Source organism: Lissotriton helveticus, chromosome 1_1 (genome assembly GCF_964261635.1).
Source record: "Lissotriton helveticus chromosome 1_1, aLisHel1.1, whole genome shotgun sequence".
Lineage (NCBI taxonomy): Eukaryota > Metazoa > Chordata > Amphibia > Caudata > Salamandridae > Lissotriton > Lissotriton helveticus.
In genome coordinates this window covers 1,558,181,437-1,558,202,893 of record NC_136057.1, presented here as the reverse complement: position 1 = coordinate 1,558,202,893, position 21,457 = coordinate 1,558,181,437, and positions in this window count along the sequence as shown.

Here is a 21,457-nt window from a genome sequence, read left to right as displayed (position 1 = left end):
GAACAGGGACTAGTTAGAAGGTCAGAGTTTACTGATAATTCCTTTTGTATAGTTTCTGCATCGACACCAGTTAGTAGTGAACATCACTAATTGTTGGGTGTGTGGTCTTATACCACATACTACAGATGGAGGAATTCCCTATTTGGTCCTGCCATATATGGCCTTTGTGCTCCTGCGTGTGTAAGGAGACCTGTCCGAGAGAGAGTCGCTAAGTAATAGGATCATGCTTCAGCAACATCTTGCTGATTTGACAAATATAGACCTGGACTCAGACTAGCGTGAGTATAGGTTATTGCCTATGTAAGGGCAAAAGGAGCGTCTGTGGTACTGAAAATTTTGGACCTGTGTCATAAACATCGTCGTATCATGACGATTGTGATATCAGCAGACCGAGAATGGCTAGTACACTATGCACAAGCATTTTCGTCATATTCAAATGACAGAATCACCCTGAAATCAGAGTTTTCGTCCTGAGGCCCTCAGGTTCCATTTTGTGAACGGCAGCCATTTTGTGGATTGCCTTTACAGTAGGCCCTCACTGTGGCAGAACAAGTATTAAGGACATAACCTTAGCATGGGTTTGTGCTGACTCCTGCATGACCTGGCGAAAGCTGACTCCCTTGTCCGAGGCTAACCTCGTTGAGCCAGTTCCTTGTTAGGCAGCTGGTCAGATAGAGATCAAAGAGCAGGACAATGCAATGTTTATTGTACACGCACACACCCCTTTATCTTGCTCCTATCTGTTTCTGTTCCTTCTTTATGGTCTATTTATGATGTGGGCTGCGGGCCTTTTCATTATGGGTCTTGTCCAGCTTGTCTAAAGAAGAATGTTTATTATGAGTTTGTTTGATGATTAATTTTGGGCTGGACAAACTGAAAAGTGGGTTTGTCATCATACAGTGCTTTGTGTGCACGTCCTGGGAGTGACCAACAATAATGTACTTCAAAGAGAAAATGTGTGCCTAGGGCATAATAAATGGTATAAAAGGTCTGTGCTGAGACCATTCAGCAGACTGCCTCATTCAATTGCTAAGGCAGTTGGGTGACGTAGCCTCACTTAATTGTGTTTAATAAAGATGTCTTTTTCATATTTCAGCTTCTGTGCCAAGTTTTTGTTATATTAGTAAGTATTCCCTGAGAACGAAAATTACCAAGTGCCACAGTGTCTTATGTATTTTAGGTAGGATATAAAAATAGGGGGTAACCGGATGGATGGTAATTAGGTATTTAGCCTTGGCCACCGTTATCCAACCCTAAGTGCTTGCCTCCTCAACCATATGGCCAATTTCTGTCATGAGTCTCGGTGTAGGATCTTGTGTGAGAAGGCGGTAGGATCTTGAATCCCCAAGTTGTCTGAGACATTCCTCTCGATATGTGGTTACATCCATGATGACTGTGGCTCCCCCTTTATCCACTGGTTTAATTATAATAGTAGTATCTCTAGCCAGAGTCTCTACTGCTTATTAGTGGGTACAAACCCGAGTCCTTTATTAAGAACTCGTTCCTCTAGATCAGTTAAAGATCGAGAGCTCAGATTCACTACTAGACTCTCCCCTCTGTGCTTGGCCCTGCTTGCTGTTGTTGTTGCTGTTGCTGTTACTGCTGTTGGCCCTTCCTTCTCCGAGTTTTGGGGAAGGATGGCTCGTCTTCCCAGTGCACCTGGGGTAGGCCTCTCCTTCTGCCTCTGTTCCGTCCACGGCCCTGTCCTAAAAAATCCTGGTCATTAAACCACTGTGGTGGAGGTTGGAAATTGGGCATAGGTTGGGGGAATTGTGCCTGATGATATCCCCAAGGTGCTGGAGGCCACCATGGACCTTGTTGGTAGAAATTCCCACCTTGTCTTCCCCCCCCTCCGATTTGGCCTAGTATATCGGCCTCTACCCTGTCCCATTGGTGTACTATTGCTTGGTGAATCTGAGTCACTAGAACTAGGGTCTGATGACGATGTGGAGTAGTTGGACCCATATCGTCTACCCTTCTTATTGTACTCCGGAGGGTTATAGGTATCGCTAGTGTAGGGGTAAATTTTCTCCAAGGAGAATTTAGCCATGTCTTTACGGAATTTTTTGATTTTAGCAAACAGTATAGACTCTTTGTACTCCGTATTTATTATAGTAGTTTCATCGACGTTTTTCTTGAAAACGGTGTTAGTCAAAGTGGTCTTAATTTTTCCCTCTAGGACTTGTATTTCTATCAAGATGGCATCTGCCACTCTCTTAGCTGTGGTGATAATCAGAATTAACCAGTCACGGGTATTTTTTCCCCAATAATGTTTTCCTTCAGGTCATGGTAGCCAATTTTAGATTGCACTGTTGATTTGATTTACTTCACACATTTTCTTCACTGCAATTAATATCCCACACCATTACGAACACACTATTCCTTTGGTACAGATCCATCACTGGTGGTTCCTTTGGTTTGGAGAAGCACACAATACCAAGAGGTGTGTGGCTCCTTAGCCAGACCATCTTCTTTGGAGTTATCCCAGATGATGATGCTCTGCCATTTGGGTCGGCTGATGGGATTGACTGTCTCCCAGGACCCCCACAACCAACACATGGCCTTCCAACACCGTGTGTTAGGGTGCCAGGAGGAGATGTCTGACCAGCTGTGGGTGGGGTTCGACCTCATGGCAGCCAAACTAGATGCCAAACATGGGTTTCTAAGTCCCATCAGGGACCACTCAGAGTTACTAACGGACACCCACTGGCCACTCCTTGCTCTACAACAAGCCATGGTTGACATCGCTGGAGTCATGATTTTAAGCCAAGAACAACTGTCTAGTCAGAGTTGCCCTAGCGATGTCATCCCTGAGTTGGGACACATAAGGAGAATGATGGAGAGCCATTTACTAATGTGTCTGCGCGATTGCATCACTTTCACTCCTATGGCACAGTACTGTCATGCCTGTCTGCACATGTCCACAAGCCTGACAACAACACTGATGTTTGCCATTGAAGGTGGTAGGCCACGTGAGTATAGGCCTATGGTAAGGATAGGGCAGACACAGATGTAGAGTAAATGCCTAGCTGAACTGGTGCTGCTAATGTGGCTAGGCATTTAGCTCATGCTGCGGCAATACAGATACACACAACACTTGACATGTATGATCCTGGAACCCGGCGGTCTTGAAATGAAATGAAATGAAAAATTGCATTTGTATAGCGCGTAACTACCCTGAGGCCTCGCAGCGCTTGAAGATTAATTGGCTTAGCGCAGGCTCAGGGTAGATCAGCAGGATTTAGCAAACAAATGCGTTTTCAAGGCCTTTCTGAAGGACAGGAGGTTGCTGTTTCCTCGGATTGTGAAAGGAAGGGCGTTCCAGAGTCTGACCGCCGAGTGGGAAAAGGAGCGGCCGCCCCAGCGGGCTCTATTGATTTTGAAAGAGGTAGCCAGCTGCAGGGTGCCAGAACGGAGGGAGCGGGCTGGAACATAGGGCGTAACCAGAGAATGCAAAATCGCTGGGCCTGCACGATGAAAGGATTTGTGCAAAATGCACAAAGCCTTGAATTGCACCCTGGCAGCCATTGGAAGCCAATGGAGATCTTTCAGTGCCTTCCTTGAGCTCCTCCATTACTCAGTTTGTCAGAGCCGCCCTCCGGGTGCATGCTACATTGCACCATTGCTGCTTACAGGGGGTGGGGACGTAGCTACATGTCCAAGCTCTTACCCACTGCCTGAGGTGACATACTTGAGTCCGCTGTCCTCAGCACAATATAATGTGGTAGGGCCTGGGGCCTTCATTCATACATAATGACCACACTGACACACTTGGATAGGTACTGGAACTGGCTACCGGCACGTGCGCCTGACCCCTTTTTATTACCAGGATCACATATCCAGTGACGCCTTTGCTGGATGGGTGTGGGGTGACTGTGAGCCAGCCCTCATGGAGTGGTTGGCGCTGAAAACAACTTGAACAGTGATCACTATTAAAGCGGAAACAGAAAACACCAACATAACACAAACAACTGTGAAGCATCATGGAGGTAGCCAGAGCAAGTACAGAGGTCACCCAATATTCAATCAGAAGGTGCCATGACTTGTGGTGCACTGAGGTACGGGCAGCAGAGTTGAGCCAGCTCATGTAAGAAAATTATCAATGATTGTGTCCCTTAGGGATATTCCTGCTGCAGCCGCAGTGGGGTGTATTACACCTGCCTCACCTTCATCATTATCGTCCCAGGTCTTCTAAACTGCCTGAGGTGACATTGTTGCGTCCGCAGTCCACAGCATGTAACTCAATCATAAAGGGTCCATGAGTTGTGGTGCACAGAGTTAGTGGCACATGTGGCGCTCTGTGGGTGCGCAGCCTGCGATAATGCATCATCCGTGAAGGTCAGGAATGGATTTGAAGTGTGTAAACCCTGTTGACCGCAGTGTAGGCCAGAGGCAGAGGTCAGCAGGGGTCCACAGCCATGTGGCGTTGACTTGTGCTGCACAGAGTTAGTGGCACTGTGGCGCTGAGCATGTGTGCAGCCTGCGATGATGCATTGTCCGTGCGGGCCTCACTGGTAGCAATGTCTATTGCCTACTGGAATGCATCATGTCCAATCCCAACTCAATCTGAATTGTGAGCCCTGCTGCCCGCAATGTAGGTTGAAGGCAGTAGTCGGCACATACATAACTGCGGTGCTGTGCCGCTGGGTTCGCTGGGGTCCTGTGCTGCGATGTCAGCGATCGCCTGAGGAGGCTGGCTGGCATGGTGGCAGCTTCGTGGCAGGGGAGGGGCACCGCCCTGGCGGACACGTTGGCAATCACGGAAGTGAACCACGCCCAGAGCCCCGGCCTATTTATTCAACTCCTACGCTGAACTGGCGTACGCTGGACCAGCCCACTCTGCTTACGCTTACAGGGGATGACGACACAGTTACATGACCGAGGTCTTCCCCACTGTCTGAGGTAACATGGTTGTGTCCACTGTCCACAACGCTACAAACACCAGCAGTATATGTCCACATGGACAGGTCTGTGCTCTGCATACTGAGGTATGCCCAGCACATCACCACCACACTTGGCATTGTGTGCATTCTTATTCATGGGTGACTTGCCTCTTTCACACATACTTGGTTTTCACCTCTCCCCACATTCTGCTATTGTGTGGCTGAGGGGCCATTCTGTTTTCAGAACGTCCGCTGTCCTGTTCTGCACTGCCTCAGTGGTAGTCTGGGGAGGGCATGGAGGTTGTGGGTGTTGTGGCCCTCTTGGGTCTCCGAGCTACTTGATCAGTAGCTCCATGACATGTGTTGGTCTTCAAATGTGGCTGTGGGCTGGGCTCCCTTTCATACTGCAGTTTGTCATCCTGTTTAACACCAGGAAAAGTTCATGTGTTATTTCACTTATTTTAAACAGATTTCTTATAAGACATTACTTCATTTCTTATACGAGGTTTTAACACATTCAAACATAAATTATAAGTACATTGTACTATACAAATCATAATTCAAAACGATTTCATGCATATGAATAAATATTACAATTCATTACAATTCATTATGAATAAACATCATGTAAAGGTACACCAGACTCAGTTATGTTTCAGTCCTGTTAACTAATTTCTTAATGTGTTTCAGGACTGATTTTCACCATAGGGCTTGTTTTGACCTAATGTGCCCGAATCGGACACCCTTTTGTTTTCTGCCGTATGTCCCGTAATGAAATCATATTGCTGTGTGTGGGCGCATCTTCGTAGCTGAGGAATAGTAATGCCAGGCGCCAACTTGCAACACCCACTAGAGAAACAAAATCAAATTCTGCGCACTACGGAAGTCGAGCGGGGACAGGTGTGCACACGCCAAAGCGGCGCTGGAACACTAAGGTACCCAGGTTTGCCCTGAGGAAAAACCCGAACAATTGGACCGGGTTTGGAAACGCGGCGGCTTTTCCGATCAGATTCGTCGCTCTATTCGCAGAAAACAAAAGGGTGTCCGATTCGGGCACATTAGGTCAAAACAAGCCCTATGGTGTACCTTTACTTGATGTTTATTCATAATGAATTGTAATGAATTGTAATGATTTATTCATATGCATGAAATCGTTTTGAATTATGATTTGTATAGTACAATGTACTTATAATTTATGTTATGTTATGTTATGTTACTAACTCTCTCTATCACACCTTCCCACCTCTTCCCTGGCAGGACTACCATTACTATCTACAATAACGGGATTGTCCTAATTCAATCCACGGACAAGAACCTGGAACTACTAGACAACCTGTTCCCCAAGTTCAAAGAGCACCTTTCCAAGTTGCGGACCCCCACCCAGAACTCCACCAGCACTATCACCCCTGACGTCGCTGCCCCCACCTTCAACACCTCTACCCCCAGCACCCCAGTAAACGGCCCACCGGCTGTTAACGCCTCACACTCCCCAAGGACAGTCACAAATTTCTCCATCACATATACTAGCCGCCCCTCTAACATGACCCCTCTTATCCCCACTAATACCCCCCCCATCCCTCTCCCCCCTGACAGAACAACTCCCACCCACAACACGCCACCATCTGAACACACCACCACCTGGAGTTTATCCATCCCCCCCAAGGCAGACTCCTCTCCCTCCCCAGCTCCCTCCCCACTCTCATCCACGAGTCTCTCACACCTGACACAACAAATCTCACACACAACACGCCACCATCTGAACTCACCACCATTCGGAGTCTATCCACCCCCCCCTCTAATCCCCCCCACGGCGGACACCTCTCCCTCCCCAGCTCCCCCCCCACTCCCACCCACGACACTCTCACCCTCCCAATAAAAGATACAGAACATACCGCCTCCCTTACCTTAGGAACCCCCTCTCTCCCACCTACTATTCTCAGCCCTCACTACCCTCCTGTCTCCCCCACTGTCTTCAGCCTTCACTCACTCTTCTACTCTCCGGCACCGTCTCCCACTGACGTCACTACCTATACCTCCCACCCACCGCCTACTTCACCTACTTCACCCACACTCCTCGCCCACAAACACGCCCACACTTTGAATGCCAGCCCACTCATTAGCACTGCAGAACCTTCCAACAACGCTAGTATATCCCCCCACTCGATACCCTGCCCGCTTTCCAGCTCACTACTCAACCATTCACCAATGGCTCTCACCACCAACCCCATCCCCAATGCACCTCCTGACCTGACTTTATCCAACCTCCAACAAGTCAAAGAGGATATTCTACAAATCAAAAAAGATGTCCACGCAATCAAAGACCTCCTCTCCTCACAGCCCAGTCCACGTCCCACCATCCCTCTACCCCACAAACGACGCACCCCCCATCTTCCCACCATCCCTCTACCCCACAAACGACCCACCCTCCCTACATACCCTCGCCTCCAACGACACCCGCGCTGGCCGACTATCCCAGTTCGCAATAACTCCCACCGCCCCCGTCGTGCCCTCAACGCATTATCGGACCGTGACTTATGCTCTCTCCTACGCTCTTATGGCCCAGGTCCGGTAAAACACATATCCAACACACACATCCCCATACCCACAATTCTTACAAACCCTCTGAGGCGCCCATCACTCAACAACAGAGGTTCCGTCCCTAACAACTTCAGAAAAGTCCCCCTCACACTAGAAAGCTCGACCACCCTTCTCTCTCCCAAACTCAAGTGCATCCTACTGAACTGAAGATCGGCCCAGAGACACTCCTCCGATATTGCTGATCTCGTCTCAGCCAGGGATCTGGACCTAGCCATTCTAACGGAAACGTGGCTTACTGAAGCCTCTACCCCGATTATGGACATCCTAGTCCCCCCCAATTATCACATCATTAGGCTGGACAGGTCTCCTGGCAAGACGGGCGGGGGAATTGCATGCATTTTTAGGAGCAACCTCTCCGTTACTAAAGTCACCTCCCCCTCCCTTTCCTCCTGTGAACTCCTCTGCCTCGACATCACCAGCGAGGGCAAGCAAGTTTGTGCTTTACATCTCATCTATCACCCGCCTGGTGACAATCTCATATTCACCCAACAACTCATGGACATGATCAATTCCAATGCCGGTCGGCAGACCACCCAAGTCTACCTGGGTGACTTCAATCTCCACTGGAACGATCAGAAAGACACAGTGGTGAATAGTCTCAAAACTTTCCTTAATTCGCTTGACCTCACCCAAATATGCGATAGACCAACACACGACAAAGGCTCGATACTCGATCTCATCATTGCCAAAGAGAACGCTACACAACTGGAGACGATTCTACCCTGCGACTGGTCAGATCACCACATTATCACCTTCTTTATCAATGAAAAAGTTAAACCTAACCCGACTCAACCAATCAAATCCAAAACATGGAAAAGGGACATGAAGAATCTTAACCCCTCTACCCTGCCTCCCCACATCGGCAATCTCCTCCTTCCCCCCTCAGGTGCCTCGGATGTTCAATCACTGATCAACCACTACCTTGACTCTATGAACACAATAGTCAATGAAGTCGCCCCACTGCAACTGAAGAGAGTCTCCACCAAAATTTCTAACCCCTGGTATGATGATAGACTCAATGACGACAGGCGTACTATGCGAATGGCAGAGCGCACCTGGAGATCGGACCCTTCAGCACTGCACCTCAAAAGGCTTAAGAACAAGAGAAATGCCTACTTCAGGAAAATAAAACGCACAAAGTCGGACTTCTTTAGCCGCCAGTTGGACGAAGCAAAAAACAGGCCAAGAAAGCTGTTCGAACTAATAAAGACCCAAACAAAGACACAACCTTTACAATCAAACAGCACAACAAGCGACACCCCACACTGTGAAGCCTTCTCTGCTTTCTTTAAGCTAAAGACTGACAACATAAGAAATGACCTCATCATGGATGTAATCCGATTCCCCAACCACACCAGAATGGCTAACACTCAACCTAAAAACAAGGCATCTTGGCTGGTCTTCGATACCTACTCGGAAGAAGCAATACACAAACTGCTCTGCACCTTGAAGCCCTCTAATCACCTCACAGACCCTCTACCTGCTAATGCTGTAAAAGACTTCATCCCCTTGCTCCTCCCTCTTTGGACCAAAATCATCAACAGCTCCCTGCAACAAGGTCTCATTCCAGACTCCCTCAAGGTGGGGCAAGTCACGCCTATACTCAAGAAACCTACAGCTGATCCGTCTGACCTAAACAATTACCGGCCCATCACCAATATCTCCACCCTGGCCAAACTGCTGGAGAAATGTGTCCAACTCCAACTAACAAAACACATTGACCAATTTGACCTCCTCAACCCTCATCAATCAGGCTTCCGAGCTAAACATAGCACGGAAACAGCTATGACACACATAATTGATGACGCCCTCCAAATTCTTGATCGCAATGAGTCCTGCCTCCTCATCCTTCTTGACCTTTCGTCAGCATTTGACACAGTCAAACATGAGAACTTGCTGGAGCTGCTAAGCTCTAGAATGGGTCTATCTGGAACTGTTCTCAAATGGTTTTCGTCCTTCCTTCACAATCGGTCTCAGAAGTTCAAGATCGACAATGTGCTATCTACATCTGTGCCTGCAGATCTAGGTGTTCCACAAGGATCCTCCCTCTCCCCCACACTGTTCAACCTCGTCATGGAACCGCTCGCCACCTTGCTCCAAGCTTCCAATGTCCAATTCCATATGTACGCCGACGACACACAACTTTACCTAAAGCTACAATCCCCGGAAGATATCAAACATCTGAATTCCACGCTTATTAACACTCAATCCTGGCTGGCCGATAATCACCTCAAACTAAATGCTCTGAAAACTGAGTTCCTACTCATCTCACCCCCGGCGAAAATTTCCACCACCCAAACCTGGCTCATAAACCTAACAGCACTCAATGTCCAACCTATCATTGTGGATTCGGCGAAATCCCTAGGCATCACACTCGACGCCAAACTCAACATGCAGCAGCACGTTAGCAAAGCCACAAAAGCAGCTAATTTCCAAATCAACACACTGAGGAAAATTAAACCCTTTCTCCCGGCCGAAGACTTCCAAACTGCTGTACAAGCTTTAGTCATCCCTCGAATAGACTACGGAATTGTGGCCCTCAGCGGACTCCCGCTATCCACAACAGCACCCTTAAGAGCCTCCCTGAACGCTGCAGCGAGACTCATTACTGGCTCAAGAAAACATTCGCATATATCCCCAGACTTAAAGTCTCTAAAATGGCTGCCCTTTGAAGCCAGAATACAGCTAAAAATTGCAGTTATGACACACGCGGCCTTGCACCACAAAGCGCCCAACTACCTCGCTCAAAAGTTGTCTATATCAGGAGGCTCAAGATCCAATAGAAGCACAAAAAATCTACTCCTGAAACCTCGTAGATTCCGGAAAGAGAAAACATACAAGCGCTCCTTCTCAGGAATGGCACCCAGGATCTGGAATGCGCTCCCTCCTGAAACCAGGCTTATCTCCTCCACTGTACTCTTCAAGAAAGAAGTGAAAACCATCCTTCTGGCCAAGATCTCCTGAACCTTATAGGTGCTGGATCAGAGACTCTGCATTGCTTTGCACCACTGTTCACCTGGTCCTTTGGCACTATACTTCTGCGTGATGGGGACACCACTACGCTATTCTCTTACTACCGACCAATATATGATACACGTTGGTTTACTGACTCACTCTCCCGATGCCCCCACTCAGTTCTCTCTACACTAAAACATTGATATAAGCCATCCACACACACATGGTGTACCTGAACACCTCTGTAGTGGGAACAATGACTTGTGCCTTTTGATATTACTTGTTTACCTGATTGTATACTGACATGTTTTATGTATGTTATTATTATCCTACCATGTTAATGACTATTATATTGCTACCATTTTCTCTGTTCATTCCTACTGCCCCCACCCTGTCTTTGTGAAGCGCTCTGATATCTGTAAGGATCTTGTTCGCGCTATACAAAACTTTGAATAAAAATAAATAAATAAATAATGTTTGAATGTGTTAAAACCTCGTATAAGAAATGAAGTAATGTCTTATAAGAAATCTGTTTAAAATAAGTGAAATAACACATGAGCTGTCTAATTGAATTGATGCTCACATTTTGCTGACTATTAAAAAACAGCATTAAATTCGAGACCAGGCGATTGTGAATTACTTGAATTTCGATGTCCTGCCTGGCCCCGTTGGACAAATTTCTAATTTCTAATTTAAAACACTTGTAGAGCGCGGCGTACACCTTGCGGTTTCTTGGCGCTGGAGGTTCAGACCTGAGGGGGAAAGACCATGGAAAGGTGGAATAAGTATTAGGCGGGGAAAGCCTGGCTGAAAAGGAAAGTTTTCAGGTCTCTGCGGAAGGAGAGATACTGAGTTGCAGAACGGAGATTGTCTGGGAGTGAGTTCCAAAAAGTAGGGGCCAGGGTTGAGAAGTTAGAACCGCCCCACTTTTTGCGTGAGAAGCGGGGGATCTGGAGAAGGGACTTGGAGGAAGACCGAAGATTTCTAGCGGGGACATAGGGTTTAATTAGTGAGGCGATGAAGTCGGGGGCAGTGCCCTGGCGGGCCTGAAAAACCATGCATCCGATCTTAAAAAGGGAGCGTTGTTTCACGGGGAGCCAGTGAAGCTCTTTTAGAAGGGGGGTGGAGTGGTGATAGCGTGGAAGGCCGTATATCAGCCTGGCCGCCTGGTTCTGGATGGTTTGGAGTCTACGCAGGCTGTATGCTGGAATGCCATGATAGAGGGCGTTGGCGTAGTCCAATCGTGAGATTACCAAGGCGGCTATGATGATCTTAAGTGCCTGGGGAGAGAAGAAGCGGGAGACAGAGCGGATAGTTCGGAGAGTGAGGAAACAGGAGGAGACCACGGAACCAACTTGTGAGTGAAGAGTGAGCTGATTATTCATTTTGACACCCAGTGTTTTGACCGTGGTGGAGGGGGATGGTGCCGGGCCAAGAGAGGGGGGCCAGAAAAGAGAATTCCAGGGGCTGGATGAACCACCAGTGAGAACCAGCTCGGTCTTGTCGGGGTTCAGTTTAAGATGGTTGTGGTTCATCCAGTCCCTGATAAATGTCATAGTTGACTGGAAATTAGAGACCGAAAGAGGAGAGGGAGACAGATCAAAGATGAGCTGGAGGTCATCCGCGTAGTTGTAAACAGTGACCTCCAGCTGCTGGAGTGCATAGATAAGAGGAAAGATATAGAGATTAAAGAGTAAAGGAGAGAGAGAGGAGCCCTGGGGAACACCGCAGGTGACAGGGAGAGGGGTGGAAGTGAAATCGCCCAGTCGGACCGCCTGAGTGCGGTCCCTCAGAAAGGAGGAGAGCCAGACCAGAGCTGATCCCCCGATGCCGGCCGCCTTGACACGGGCGAGTAAGATGGTGTGGTCCACCGTGTCAAAGGCGGCGGAAAGATCAAGGAGGACCAGTGCCTGGCGGTTGTTGTCATCCATACCCTTTCTGAGGTTGTCTAGGACTGAGACTACGACCGATTCGGTCGAATGCCTGGGGCGGAATCCTGCCTGGCGAGAGGCCAGCCCCCCATTCGCCTCGATGTGAGCGCTCAGAACTGCGGTGACATGGCGTTCCATCACCTTGCCCAAGAAGGGCAGCAGGGAGATGGGGCGAAAGTTAGCCAAGATGGAAGGGTCCGCGCCTGGTTTCTTCAACAGAGGCACTATGGTGGCGGCCTTTAGTGCAGGGGTCACAACACCCTGAGCCAGGGAGCTGTTAAGGAAGGCGATAGGGGGGTCGGGGCAGCTGGAATAGATTTGCTGTAGGATGCGCGCGGGGCAGACGTCCGCCGGAGACCCCGACTTCACTTTGGGGAGTATTGCCAGAAAGGATTCCTGAGTGAGGGGAGGGATGAGGGTGAGGGAGTTTTGAACAGAGGGGGGGAGGGGATCAACAAAAGCAGACGAGGGTAATGGAATGTTAACCTTGATAGTTGAGATTTTGTCCAAGAAGTAGTGATTGAGTTGATCACAGAGGAACTGGGAGGGGGGGATTTGGGACGAAGTTCGGTCAGAGAATGCCAGGTCATTCACAATGCCGAAGATTACCCTGGATTTGTTGTCAGCAGACGTTATTTTCGTGGAAAAATAGTCGGTTTTTGCAGCCAGAATTGCTGATTTATATTTAGCCAGTGATGCCAGGAAGAGGGTTTTAGATGAGAGACTGTAATCTTTCCTCCACTGCCTCTCCGCCCGTCGGGCGCTCAGTTTGAGTTCTTTTAGGTGGTCGTTAAACCATCTATTGGAGTCCTTGAGTCGGCGGATGGAAATGCGACGCAGGGGAGCCACCGAGTCGCAACCTCCAGCCAGCCAGGTGTTAATGGCCTTGGCTTGAGAGGCAGATGATAGGCCAGAGGAGGGGGGAATGGAATTGCGGAGCAGGGAGGTCAAGGAGGGGAGATCCAGTCTATTCCAGTTTCGCGCCCAGGTGTTTTTGGCACGCAGGGTTTTGGAAATTGGGTTGTGGAGGATGGAGAAGGAGATGAGGGCATGGTCGGACCAGGGGCATGGAGAGACAGCCACCGAGGCCAATGGAAGTTTGAGGGACCAGACCTGGTCGAGTGTGTGCCCGTGAGAGTGAGTGGGGACAGTTATATGTGACATAAAGTTGAAAGATAATAGGGATTCTGTAAATTCTTTTGAGGCCGGGCACTCGTGTGGGTCTGAGGGCCAGTAATTGAAATCCCCCAGCACCAGAACCGAGGCATAATTAACTACCAGATTGGCCAGTAGGTCTTGAAAAGCAGGTAGAAATGAAGGAGAGGGCTGAGGAGGGCGGTACACAAGAAGGCAAGTGATGGGAGGGGAGGATAGAAAGGAGCGGACTACTAAAAAGTCAGCAGGGAGCATAGGGGGAAAAGGAAGTGATAGAAAATGCAGGTCAGCCCTGGCGATTAAGGCGACCCCACCGCCAGCCCTGCCCGCCGGACGATCGGCACGCAGGGCACGCAGGGCCACATAGGAAGGCGGAAGGGTAGCCAGGAGAGCGGGGAGGGAGGAGTCGCAATACCAGGTCTCGGTCAGGAGCAGTAAGTCCGGTTTCTCAGAGTCGAGTAGGACGTACAACTCGTGTTGGTGCTTGACCGCTGACCTGGTATTGAGTAGGACAATAGACAATGCTGGGGTCGTGGGACAGGGATCGGCGAGGGGGGGGCAGGGTGACGGGGGGGTGCGTAGAGGGGGGAGCGGAGGTGTGGGGAGGGTAGGGGCAAGGCCTAGTGCAGAGACGAGTCTATGGACGGAATCCGGAAGAGGCCAGGGGCCTTGAAGGGCGATGAGGTCCTTAGACGAATAGGACCGAATTTTGGCATAGTGACGTGCCCCTAGCCCCGATCGGCCGCGGACGGGCGCAGACGGGCTTGACTTATGCGCGACTTCGGCGCGAAGAGGTCAAAAACCCCAGTATTTATATAACACCAGGAAAAGGCAGGTGTTAAATTCCTGCTGCTAACTCGCCTTATTGCCTGTTTTTGGATGGCATCGCAGATCTGGCTGGTCTTTGAGAATTTCGCGAATTGGTGTTTTCGTCTGTTTTTGCACGGGCACGGCTACTCTGCATATCATTAACATTAGTTGTCACTCTCATCCGTGGCGATGTTTTTTGCGGAAGCTATCACTGGAAAACTGGCGATATCGACAGTTTTCACCAGCTTGAGAATGGGGCAATAATTCTTTAGCCACTTTTGCTGCACTCAAGTGCTTATAACTCAGCGATAAGTCCTTGAGAATATGCCCCAGACAGTTCATTCAACTGGAGATCTGTCCGTCAACAAACCTGAGGTGCCAATAAGAAGTGTGAAAAGTCTAGCCTAATAGCCCGTCCTTGCCATACCTGTAATTTTCATAGTTTCTTGCATTCCCTACATTAAACCACTGATGTAGTTTTCCCACAAAAAACAGGTAGTATGTCCACCTGAGCAATGCCATAGTAAGATAATAGTGGGCAAGGGAGTGACCCCGAAGGATTTCCTAACTCACTGATCTTTTAGGCTTTACGTGTAATAGTGGCACCAAGCATTGCAGGGGCTTCAGGGCCCTTTGTATATGTTCCTGCATTCGAGTGCTAGTTGGCACTGAAAATGGAGGTGCTTTTTTCTTGTGAGAAATTCTTTATAACCGTTTTCCATGCACCCGAAATTAGATCAGCGCAGGCAATCATTTTTTACTGAAAACTTTTAAAGTGGGCCATGGACGTTCTTGATTTAAAAATGAGGATCCATATGCATATGGCATTTTAGACTACTGTAATTGTATCATCTGTGAAATTACAGGAAGTTTATGAGGGAAGGACTTTGCTGCTTTGCACACGCTTATGGTCCTCTGCATCTAGGATTTCAGAAAAAAGCACTTGAGAAACGGGGAAAGAGGTCTATTGCTGGTTGTTTCTAAGGCTGTGCAAAATTTAAAATTGGTCATGATGTGGTTCAATTGTAAAACTCTGAGTTGGCACACCGATATTTGTTGATTGGCTGGATTGGTCTTGAGAATGAAACCTCACTGGTGACGTTTTAGCCAACAGTTGATTTCGAAGCTGACAAGCTAACTGGTGGATGTCCTGAAACTTGGTAAACCCTTGGCAGGCAAGGTGTCCTTGACTGGTGGCTGAAGCCCAGGCCTATGGATACAGGCCCTACTAGGCAAAAGCATTGCTTCACCTGCCTATTACTAGGATTAGTCAAATCGTGCAGCCCGACTCAGATTCTTCCCTGTTGTGATACCACCCTGCAATGGGTATTGAAAGTGGCTCTGCCTGGTGCCTGAAGCCATGGCTTTCAAGGATCAGACCTTTCAGGCAAAAGCCATGGCTTCTCAATGGGAATGACTGGAATTGTTCACCCCTGAGAAATCCCAACCTCCTGGGATGCCACGCTGTAGGGGCTGCCAAGGTGGCTCTGCTGGAGACTTGCCCCAGCATGTGAGTACCAGGCTTCCTAAGTGAAATTCATGGTTTCTCCCACCTGACTGTTCGATTCTTTCAGCTATTATGCCCAATGGAAACCCCGGACTCCTCTTCACTCTGACATTACCCAGTCTTAGGAAGGAAAGGCTGTTCTGGCCAGTGCATGGGGACCAAGTAGGTTCAGGAACTAGAGCTGACTTCAGGACTACTTTTGCAGGTGACTCTTGGGGCTGGACAGCCGGCATGAGCCCCAGACGCCTCCCTGCTTGGGAAGGAAAGATAGCACCCCCCAGCTGGCTATTTCTAAACCAGCCACTAGACCCAAGTTGCCCAAGGGTAATATCAGCCTTCCTGGAACTCAGTCTTGCTTAGCCAGCATTGTTAAGTCACTCTGGTCCTAGCAAAGAAACAATTTTCATCAACTATTACGCCTCACAAAGTGGGGGCTTATGGAACCCAATGGGAGCAACAAGCTAGCTGGCCCATATCATCTGGTCACACAGCCACCAACCAGACAGCCCAGGTCAACCACCTATCTGATGGTCCAGACAGATGAGAGCCATCAACTAGAGTGGCCATCCATATTGTAGGCAGTGAAAGAAAGTCGGTGCACATTGAGACCCTATCGCAAGCCAACAACTTCTTTCCTGGTACCACTGATGGTGCCTGCTTGGGCATCTGGTCTTCCCGCTGACCTGCAAGGAGATGTGAGCTTCAATCCTGGACCCAGCACTACATGGGGGAGGCCTACACACCCCACAGCATGCTGCTTCAGCACTCCTAGGGGCCCCATCCCTTCTGCCAACAGCAAAAGAGGGCCACCAGCGCAAGCGAGCCCACACAGAAGACACAAAAGCTTGTCTCAGCTTGGTCAACATGTCTGATTTAGGTCGCAGTCAGGAGGTGAAGCCTGGAGAGTCAGGCCAGCACCTGGGCCTGGATCAGAAGTCAGGGAAGTATGCTGGGCGGAGCAGAGGTAGTCACCCAAGGCCAGTGTGTACACGCACCCATGATACACATAAGATAGGCACTCACGCCACTCAGCCAGGATACCAGGGTGGTTTCACCAGTGGCGGCCCATCTATTAGGGTGGAGGAGCTCCGCCTCCCCACCAGCCACAACAAATAAAATGATTTCCAACCTGTTTTTATTATTGTTTTTTAAAATCCCCCTTGTCCCGCCCTCAGGACTCAGACGAGCCTTGGGGGTGAGTCCAGAGGGGATAACAAGGTGGTGAGGGAGTGCACTGCACATAGGTGTTTCGCCGGTCATTTCAAGCCAGCCAAAAACCTTATGCGCAGTGTATCTTTCTCTAACCCCTACTGCATTCCTTGGGCTGGAGAAAAGGAGGCACAGGCTCCCAGTCTGCCTGGGAGGGCAAAGTTGAAGCGCTCAGACAAATCATGATGCTGCTTTCCTGCAGCATCATAATTGGTACAGTGCAGTCTGGGAGTCTGCCCCAGAATCAGGAAGAGCGGGGCGGCCCAGACTGTTGATGCGGTGGCGGCGATCAGCTAAGTTTATTTCCTTTATTATTGTTTTATTTGATCCACCGAGTCCCCCCCATGACCCGGCCCCCCAGGTCCATCTCCCTGCCCGCCCGGCTCTTTGACAGGGGATGGGCAGCAATTGGATTTCACAGCCCAGGCCAGTCCAGGCACCTGAACTTCCCTGGTTTTCTGGGTGCACTGAAGGCATAGCTGAGCACCAGGACCGGGGGTGCAGGTCTTGAGACAGATGATCAGTGTAACACCTTTGGTGGACAATGGGAGCAAAGCCTCTGGTGACAGTCCCTGCCATTGCCTGAGAGGGCTCCATGTTGATATATGTTCACACAACCCTCATACAGGTATAGACCAAGGAGGAACACAGGTTTCCAAGGTATGTTCAAAGTGTAGATGATCAATGTCTCCTTGAATTCACACTAATTCTCAGAGGTAGCTGCTTTCTTTATTGACATACACGCTAAGTTATCTGCTGCCAAGGGAGGTGGTATGAAGGCAGCATTGACTGTCCACTGCCAACAGAGAAAAGTCAGGTGCCCCATTTGACTTCCCCTCTTGGAGTCAGCCTCAACAAAGCAAAATGTTTCCAGGTGCTCGGGAAGGAGCCTCACTACATAGCACCAGGCAAGCAATTAGTTGTTATGGCAGTGGAGACACACAGCTCTACCACCAGCCTGCCCTGACATTCAGTCAGGGCTGCAGAATTATTCAAACCACATCCCATGTCACATGGACTGGGCACCCAGGTACCTGGAAACAAGGGAGTGTCACTCCACCTGCACATTTGCTCTCCACCACCTGCCACAGCCAGCATCTGCTAGAACTTTACCTCTAAGCATCAAGAGTCCCCTGCCTTGGTGGCAGTCATAAGCCATGCCCCCAGGCTGAGCTTCTCATGCCTAGCGGTTTGACATCAGTAGAGAAGAGTCAGTTTAGCCTCTGCCATCAGAACAGCTCGTATGACCAGCAGCCGGGCGAGTGCATTGAAGCCCAAGCGACCACAGCCAGATGTCCTCGTACCCCTCAAAGCAACAACCACACGCAACTGCTAGGGATCGCACCCGGGGCATCTCAAAGCACCACAAATGTTTCAGATGAGAGGAGGCGGTCATTCTGTCATGGCCTCAGCATCTTCCCATAACTGGCTGCCCTGTAACCCAGGTTGGACTACTCCTCGGTCACCAAAAGAGCAGATGGACCATAATCGGGCACCGGAGTGCCCAGGTGACAAGAGCTCCTTCTCTCTTGGGTCCAGCACAGGGAGGGATTGCAATTCAGTTCCCATCAATTGTGCTTGGTGAATGTGGGTTCCATCCAGGAAGGGATTTCTGTCATAGCCGATGTAGGAAAGTAGTATCTGTTTCTTATGGTTACCCTCACTTTTTGCTGCTGATGTCACACTGTTTTTGGCCTAGTCTGACTGGGATCCTGCTATCCAGGACCCCAGTCTATCTGCTTTCTCCGTTTAATTGCAATGCATGTACTTTAGGTACATTCCAGATTGGATTCTAGGGTACTCTTATCACTCCCTAGTATATGGTACCCCATGTACCCAGGGCATAGGTACCCCAGAGGTCTCCCATGGGCTGAAGTATGTCTTATGCCACCCATGAGAGGCCATCCAAATTTACACACAAGCCTTTTACTGCAGACTGTTTAAAATGGTGCTTGCACCACTTACTGAAATATAGGTTCACTATATCTATCTAAATCACTACACTTAAATACCTATCTGGCAGGGTGCTGGGTTTTACTTGAGAGGGTGCCCCTGCATTAGCAGAGCCTCTCTGCAGCCTTCGCAGACCATTCTACAGGGTTGTCTGTGATGCAGCCAGACATATATGTTTAGGTGCAATATAACCTTGCGGTAAATGCTAACTTTAAAACGGCTGCTTAGAAACATGACGTGTTTGGTGTCAAACACCTTGGAATCATACCTTCACACTGGTAACTAGTGTGGGAGGTGTTGGACCTGGCCCTTTTGGCAGGTTCACCCTGAAACTTTTTGCTTTTTCCTAGCCTGTTTCTGTGACCTGGTGTTGGTGATTTTAGGCCTCTGCGCACTTTTTCACTGTGGTACAGTGTAAAGTGCGTGAGCTCTCTGTGTATGTGTGGTGAGTGACCTGCCCTCCCATAGGAATGAATGGGGAATAGGTGTGACCATGGTAGTTCCTGATGTGTGGGGAGTGCAGGGTCGAGTTTGGTATGTGCGAACTCGTGAGATTGAATGCTGCGTAATGATGTATGTGGCATGAATGTGTCTAGTGTGGAAGTGCCACTACTAGACATGGGTGTGCGTGTGTAGTGAGTCTGCTGGCACGTGATTGGCTGGCGCCTGGCTCCAGGAGTGCCTGGGCCTGCTTGTGGATTGACTGTCTGGTTTGAGGATGACAGGGGCTGGGGAGTCCCCAGGAGGTTGTCTGAGTCAGCCCTTGGTTGAATGACTGCATCTGCAACTAGAGTGGTGGGAGGAGATAGCACCTGGGAGTGAAAAGGGCTGTGCCTGCCTGCCACAATGCTGGCTCCACCTCCTGCTGGGCGGCTGTCGCCTCTGCCCCTCACACTGAAAGGAGTTCCCTATAACCAGTTCTAGCTGGTTCTCACACTGCCTGCACCCTTTAGACAAAGGATTTTATAGTATAAAAAGGGGCTGTGTCCCCTTACAAAAGGTTCTTGTTTCTGACTTGAATCCTGCCAGGGGTGTGCTGCTGCTTGGGCTCAGGGGAAGGTTTGCCTCCCTGATCCCTGCCCAGCCCTTTGATGCCTGCTGGGCCCTGCTTTCTGCTGTGTGATCCTTTCTGGGGGCTTGGTGGTCCCTTTGCCAGGATGCCCTTTGGGTGACATGTTTGCGCTATATAAGTACACCTACATTTACATTTACATTTGCCCCTTAGCGCCTGGGAGCGCTGTTGATTGTCCTAATGCGCTTGGGAGCGCTTTAATTGCTTTATCTTTGCCTAAGCGCCTGGAAGCGCTTCATTTGCCACTTACAGCACTTGGGAGCGCTTTTGTTGGTGGCCCGATCGAGTGCCCACCTCGATTTATTATTTTAAAGAAGCCGGTGCCCACCCGGCATTTGCCTCCAATTCACCGCCGCTGCCCGGGGCTTGAAATCGCCAAAGGAATCCCCGCCGGAGCTGCGGCCGTAGAACCGAAGGCGCCGCGCTGTCATTGGTGGGCTGCGGAAGGCTCGTTCTGTAAGCCACGCTCTGATTGGGCCGCTGTTGGGGGCTCGCCCTGTGAGGCCGCGCTGGGATTGGCCCAGCCGGGAGCAGTGACGTGTCAGAGGGGGCTCGTCGGAGGAGACGCGCTGAGATTGGCCCAGCGCTTGTGGAAGCCCCGCGTGAAGAAGGAAGAATCATGGCGGCCGGTCGACAGGGCTCCCGTGAGCTGAGGGAGCCCTGCAGCAAGAGGAGAGGAAGCCGCGAGTGAAGCCGAGTCCCCCCACCAGCTCGGTGAGTGTTGAAGGGCTGGGGGTAGGCGGGGAGCTCCGTGGGTGGCAGTGCCTGATCGAGGCAGCGTTTTAGCGGCCCCGTGGCAGTGGGCCGCCCCTCCCTTCTTACCACGATGTGGTTTAGAGCCCCGGAGGCTCTCACGATGGCCCGTGTCCTGCCATCTGCTTAGGGGGGCATAGTTGGTGCAAGCAGGGCGGCCCCGGTTGGCAGTGGGTCGCCCCAACGTTGAGTAGAGCCCACGAGAAGACTCCGGGGGGCCATTTTTGTTAGAGGGGGCGTCGGGGCACATTGCCGGTGCCCGCCCCCTCCTGCCTGCGAGGTATTTGTTTAGAGCCCCGAGAGGCTCGAAAGCGCCACAGTAGTTTCTAGAGCCCACGCGGCTCCTTGGGGGCATTTGTAGTTAGAGCCTCGAGGCTCCCACGACCATGGGGCTGATTATTTTTAGAGCCTCTGTGGCTCCAATGCACATGTTTAGTTAAGAGCCTAGAGGGCTCTTAGGGGGCAAAGTTTGTGTCAGAACCTGTGTGGCTCCAACGTGCGCAGCTGTTTCAGAGCCTGTGTGGCTCCTACCTTTTGGCGCAGTTCTGTTCGAGGGCTAATGAGAGCCCATGCCATAGTTTTATTGATGTCCCAGCTGCCCAGCAATTAGTGGGCAGCTGCACCATTAAGG